The following is a 7319-nucleotide window of genomic DNA, read 5'->3' on the forward strand; positions in this document are numbered from 1 at the left end:
CTCTAAACAAGACAAAAAGACAACCCTCAGATTTGGAGAAAATATTTTCAAATGAATCAACAGAGAATTGATTAATCTCCAAAATATATAAACAGCTCATGCAGCTCAGTATTAAAAAAACAACACAATCCAAAAATGGGAAGAAGACCTAAATAGACATTTCTCTAAAGAAGACATACAGATGGCCAAGAGGCACATGAAAAGCTGCTCAACATCATTAATGATTAGAACAATGCAAATCAAAACTACAAAGAGGTATCTCGTCACACTGGTTAGAATGGGCATGGTCAGAAAATCTACAAACAACAAATGCTAGAGAAGGTGTGGAGAAAAGGGAACCCTCTTGCACTGTTGGTGGGAATGTAAATTGATACAGCCACTATGGAGAACGGTATGGAGTTTCCTTAAAAAAACTAAAAATCGAATTACCATATGATGCAGCAATTCCACTACTGGGCATATACCCAGAGAAAACCATAATTCAAAAAGACGCATGCACCCCAATGTTCATTGTAGCACTATTTACAGTAGCCAGGTCATGGAAGCCATCTAAATGCCTATCGACAGACAAATGGGTAAAGAAGATGTAGTACATATATACAATGGAATATTAGTCAACCATAAAATGGAACAAAATTGAGTCATTTGTAGAGATGTGGATGGATCCAGAGACTGTCACACAGAGTGAAGTAAGTCAGAAAGAGAAAAACAAATATCATATATTAATGCATATATGTGGAATCTAGAAAAATGGTACAGATGAACTGGTTTGCAAGGCAGAAATAGAGACACAGATGTAGAGAACAAACGTATGGACACCAAGGTGGGAAAGCAGGGGGTGGGTGGTGGGTGGGATGAATTGGGAGATTGGGCTTGACATATATACACTGATATGTATAAAATAGACAACTAATAAGAACCTGCTGTATAAAAAAATAAATAAGATTCAAAAAAAAGAATCTATAAATTTTTTTTGTCATGTACTGATTATAGTCTAAAAAGAAAATAGGAAAGAGGGGGGAATGTAAAAATTCAGTTTTGTTATTATTTCTCCCATCATTTCAATTGCTGAGTTCAATTACCAAAAGAAATGAATCCATTTAAGTTTGTAAAATAATGAAACATGGCTTTCTATCAGTTGATACAATTGACTGTTAGAAAACTATTAAAATACAAGAATATATAGATAACCCTATATGTGCTTGCTACTAGTTGTTTTATAAATATGTACTGCACACTCTTCTAAATTAAGACTTGAAAAATTTACCCATTGTTAAACATTAGTATTTCCTTTAAACACATGGGCGTATCTATGTTCATATTCCACATAATTTTGATACTCAAGTTTTCTTCTTTCTACATTCCCAGAGAACACATATGCTATTCTGTCTCATTCTTTTTTGTTGGAGCTTTTAGCACAAGAGCAAACTTGCCACAGAGACAAGGCAAGAGGGGGTGAATGATTTTAACATTTCATCAAGTTCTCAGTGTGGATCCGTGTACCAAAATCTTTACTGTTATAGGGATGTTAGCATCTTTTTTTTAATTTAATATATATTTTTAACATTTTTATTGGAGTGTAATTGCTTTATAATGGTGTGTTAGTTTCTGCTTTATTACAAAGTGAATCAGCTATACATATACATATATCCCGATATCTCTTTTTATTTCATATATCTATCTAAAATAAATTCAATGTATTTTAGAAAATATATACATCTGAGAAAATTGGAGTATTTCTTTAAATGACTGAATATGCAGTTTCTAATAAGTAATAGCAACTGCACAGTACACCTGTTCAAAGAATAACTGAAGGACTAAATGAATGCTTGAAAGAAATATCACCATGTGTTTTTTATTGCTGTTGTAACAAATTGCCACAAACTGAATGGCTTAAAATGATACAAATTTATTATCTTGCATTTATGAAGATCAGAATTCCTAAATGAGTCACATTGAGTTAAAATCAAGATATTGACACATCTGCATTCTTCCTAGAGTTTCTATGGGAGAGTTTGTTTCCTTGTGTTTTCCAGCATCTAGAGGCTGCCTGTAGTCCTTGATGCATTGTTCAATTCCCTTATCTTCAATACTACTAATGTCAGTATTCCCCATACTGACATTTCTCTGGTTCTCTTTTCTCTTTTAATGTAATCACCCTTGTGTCACATTTGCCCCGCTGGGATAATATAGGATAATTTCTTTATTTTAAAGTCAGTTAATTAGCAACCTTAATTCCAACTGCAGCTTTAATTTCCTCCTTTGCCATGTAACCTAACATATTCACAAGTTCCAGGAATTAGGACATGGAAATCTTTGGGAGGGTTATTATTTTGCCTACCATACTGATACTATGTAATTAACTTAAAAGAGAGACAGACCTGGTAAGGAAGAGTTTTGGAGATTATGATAAGAATTTTAGACTGTATTTTAAATGGAAACAAATTAAAGAATTTAAGCAAGAGAAACATCAGCAATTCAATTTGTCCTTTTAAAATATCGCTTGTATGCAGTGTACACAGTTAATAGGAGTTAAGAGTGGATTTTCTAATGAATTTCATGAAAAATGTGAGAAAAAGAATAATTAACAGAGCACAGATCCTAAGGTATTTAAATCAAATTTTGGACTCCCACTTAACTAGCTGAGTAGCTTTAGAAAATTCTGTCTCTTTTCCCTTCTATGTAAATTGAGGATGACAGTGGTACCAAACTCTTAGATTTTGTTTTTGTTTTCTTTTCTAATAAAACTAAGGTAATGCATGCAAAGAGCCTAAAGTGTTAGTACATGAATTCCTTAATAAATGTTAGTTTTACTAATAATTGTTTAGGAGGTAAAACTTACCAAATGACTGAATGTGGATTTAAGACAAATATTGATAATTGCTCCCAAATTTCTGAAAAATCAAGGCTTCTTTTTAATTGTAAAAACTAGAGTTGGAGCATATGTGATTAATGTACTCCACAGATTTCCTTTTTTATTTGATGAACACAAGATGCTTGAGAGAGCTCCATCTGCAAATGTTGAGGAAAAGTTGCATGTAACTATTGCTCAGATACAGGTTTGGAATTGAGAGGAGAATCAACATATGTTTGCTTATGCCAATTCTGTCTTTCTTCATATAGAAGATGCTATATTTGTAATATGCACCATTATTTTTGTACCACACAGAAACAATAAATAAAAATTTCCAGTAGAAATATGACATGCAGTTAATCTAAAAGTGAATTACCTTTTTGATGTTAAATATGAAAGAAATTTATAGCTCAGAGTCAATATAATAGAGTTGACTATTTTTGACAACTTGTGGGGAGATTAAATCATCTAGGTGAGCAGTCGGAGTGAAAAATGAAGGTTTTGGGGAAATATGACATGTAAGAGCGGAGGTAGAGGCATGAGAGATGGAGAAATATAAATTATGGGTATGGTCAATTTCTCTTTGAACTTAGCTGTCAGTGGAAGGGAGCTGGAAGAGAACATGGTGTCTGATGAATCTTATTTTCCTTTTTTTAAATTTGGGAGCAATCAGCCCATGTTTGAATATTGAATATTAATTAAAAGGAATAGGAGGGCTTTTTCACAATGGGTTTATGACCAGAACACAGGTGTCATGAAAACCACTGCTAAATCTAAGGCAAAATGGGAAAGGAAATAACTCATACCAGCATCATCATCATTGGACATGTAGACTCAGGCAAGTCTACCACTACTGGGCATCTGATCTACAAATGTGGTGGGATCAGCAAAAGAACCATCGAAAAATTTGAGAAGGAGCCTGCTGATATGGGAAAGAACTCCTTCAAGTTTGCCTGGGTCTTCGATAACTGAAAGCTGAAACTGAGCTTGGTATCACTACTGACAGATATCTTCCTGTGGAAATTCAAGACCAACAAGTATTGTGTGACCATCATTGATGCCCCAGGACACAGAGACTGTATCAAAAACATGATTACAGGTACATCTCAGGCTGACTGTGCAGTGTCCTGATTGTTGCTGATGGTGATGCTGAATTTGAAGCAGGTATCTCTAAGAATGGGCACATCTGTGAGCATGCCCCTCTGGCTTACATACTGGGTGTGAAACAACTTGGTGTTAACAAGATGGATCCACTGAGCCACCCTACAGCCAGAAGAGATACAAGGAAATCTTTAAGAAGTCAACACTTACATTAAGAAAATTGGCTACAACCCCAACAGAGCAGTATTTGTGCCGATCTCTAGTTGAAATGGTGACAACAAGCTGGATCCAAGTGCTAACATGCCTTGGTTCAAGGGATTCAAAAGCTACCCATTAAGGTGGCAGTGCCTGTGGAACCATGCTACTTGAAGCTCTGGATTGCATCCTGCCACCAACTCATCCAGGTGACAAGCCCTTGTGTCTGCCCTTCTAGGACATCTATAAAATTGTTGATATAGGTACTATCCATGTGGGCTGAGTGGAGACTGATGTTCTCAAATCCAGCATGGTGGTCACCTTTGCTCCAGTCAGTGTTACGACTGAAGTAAACTCTATTGAAATGCATCATGAACCTTTGAGTGAAACTCTTCCTGGGGACAACATGGCCTTCAATATCAAGAACATGTCTGTCAAAGATGTCCATTGTGGCAGTGTGCCTTGTGACACCAAAAATGACCCCCCAGTGGAAGCAGCCGGCTTCACAGCCCAGGTGATTGTCTTGAACAATTCCAGCCAGAGCAGTGCTGAATATGCAGCTGTGCTGTATTGTCACACAGCTTAAATTGCTTGCAAGTTTGCTGAGCTGAATGAGAAGACTGATTGTTGTTTTGGGAAAAAGATGGAAGATGCTTCCAGATTCTTGAAGTGTGGTGATTCCACCACCATTGATACGGTTCTTGGCAAGCCCATGTGTGTTGAGAGCTTCTGTGACAATCCTCGTCTGGGGCACTTTCGTGTTGGTGACATGAGACACGGTTGCTGTGGGTGTCATCAAAACAGTGGACAAGAAGACAGCTAGAGCTGGTAAGGTCACCAAGTCTGCCCAAAAAGCTCAGAAGGTTAAATGAATATTATCCCCAATCCCTGCCACCCATGTCTTAATCAGTGGTAGAAGAACAGTCTCAGAACTGTTTGTCTCAGTTGGCCATTTAAGTTTAATAGTAAAAGACTAGTTAATGATAAAACACATCGTAAAACCTTCAGAAGGAAAGGAGAATGTCTTATGGGCCATTTACATGTGTGTGCCTATTTTAAGTTTTTAGTTTTTAAAATCAGTACTTTCTAATGGAAACAACTTGACCAAAAATCTGTCACAGAACTTTGAGACCCATTAAAACAAATTTTAATGAAGAACCTATGTCTTCTTTTGGTCACCATTGTAACTTCCTATAGTCCTACTTAGGTAAAAGACTTTAATAGGAGTTTCCCAAAGCTTATTTATGGTGTACCATCAGCTGTAACTTCAGAATTTGGTAATTCTGAGTTAACATTTTTTTCTGCATAGGGATTTCGATTTTTTTCACCTTGCCAAAGTGGGAGGAATCACCTGTTTAAGTACATAGTGAAGAACTATGGGAAGAGTCTGTTGGCGCAACATTTCATAGGTTAGGACAGATAAGCAAAGAGTAACTTTGTTTATATGTAAGATGACTTATAAGAAGGCCAAATTCTGTAATATTAAAGTTTGAGTGATATATTTAAGCTTCTGTATAATTACATCAATACTGAGTAAACTTGTTGGTATAATCTCAAATTTTAGTTTGCAGTTCTTGGAATGTGCATTCTTGCATTTACAGATATTAAAGTAGTAGAACCTAAAGTGTGAGGCTTCAATAGTATTGAGCACTGCGCTGCTAGAGTTAATTGTATCCAGCTTCTAGGAAAAAGAAAAGATACTGGAAGTTGAAAAATAAAAAGGACTAGGAGACAGGAAAAAGTGAATTGTATAAAAGAATGGGGAAGAATAATCGACATTCTGTAGAAGGCAAGTTACATGGAGAGAAGAGGATAGGCTTCAGGACACATGCAGAGTAGTTTTCCCCTGATTGGTAGAGACAGTTCTGCCACTATAATGGGAGGGAAGGCTAGAGTACCTGCAGAGATGCTGGAGAGAGATGTGGCAGGAGGGTGGAGGTGTTCCATTGGGTGGCTTGAAATCAGTCAGTGAAAGATGAGGAAAGGTCATCCACTGAGAGTAGTGGGGCAGAGATAAGGTTGAGGGATCCCATGAGAGAAAGTGTATGAAAATCATTGTAGCAAAGAGTGAATGAATGAATTAAATAAGAGAAATGTACTAAAATGGACAAGTGAAACTGGAAATTTTGTTGAATGTAGTGATAAAAGACATTTACCTCATAGGGTTATTGTGAAGATTAACTGTTTGGCCTGGCATATAGTAAATGCAGCTATTATTAATATTGTCATGTAATAAATTCCAGATTATAAAATATTCTTGAGTGGAATTAAACACTTTAATGCAAAAGAATCGCTGAATTGATTTTGGAAAAAATAGCAATGATTTTAGGGAATTTGCCTAAGAAGGAAGATGATTCTGGATAATAGAATTCAAGCAAGGCAAAGAGAAAAGCAAAGACAAGAGTATATGTCTCACTCTGTCCATGATGATGGACATGCAAATACCTAGGCTAGCAACAGGCATCTGGTTGAAAAGGTGAACTGTAAACCATGTTCTAAAACCATAATAAACCATGGACTCTCCACAGGAGGCCAATAGGTGGCAATGCCGAAGTTGCACGTACAATTTAATTACAGGAGCTTCAAAGGAGTAGAGTTTATTAAGTTGGAGTAATAATAGCCATTAGGTAGAAGCATGGCTACTGTGACAGTTTAGCAATGCCCATTTGGATTGCAGTGCCCATGAGAAAGAGGGAAGGGGGTTAACTGGAACACTCCATGTCTAACCATGGATAGCTTCACATCATGTTTATTCCTTTCGGCAACAAACATGTTTAAGCAATATACTGAACAATGAGGTAGTCCTAGGAATAATGTGAAGGACAGAAATGGCAAGTCTCTATCCTCAGTCATTTGCCATGGTAGTGAGAAAACGAAGCTGGAAAAAATGGCCACATCAGCCACGAAGGGGACACGCTGTATTTTTTGAGGCCACATAAAGGAAGATCCTGAGACTCTTTGAGACTTAAGAGCACAGCCAAGCATAGACCTCAGGAATAATGTCTTGGGAAAAGGAACCCATAGGCAATGGTCATGAACAGAACAGGATGCAGCACGCTTATAAAATTAAAAGACATTTTGGCCAGAGTGTTGAGAGGGAGAGGAATGAGTGTTGAAAGATGAGACTGGTGATTTAGGCAGGGGTGAAAAGACAAAGTATTGCAGGTTT

At 36.8% G+C, this 7319-nt stretch overlaps 1 pseudogene; it reads left to right on the plus strand.

Moving 5' to 3' along the window:
* Nucleotides 1-3637: 3637 nt before the first annotated feature.
* Nucleotides 3638-5022, plus strand: LOC103072088 (elongation factor 1-alpha 1 pseudogene; annotated as a pseudogene).
* The last annotated feature ends 2297 nt before the right edge of the window (nt 5023-7319 follow it).

The sequence above is a fragment of the Lipotes vexillifer genome, unplaced genomic scaffold, assembly GCF_000442215.2.
Source record: "Lipotes vexillifer unplaced genomic scaffold, Lipotes_vexillifer_v1.1 scaffold153, whole genome shotgun sequence".
Classification (NCBI taxonomy): Eukaryota; Metazoa; Chordata; class Mammalia; order Artiodactyla; family Lipotidae; genus Lipotes; species Lipotes vexillifer.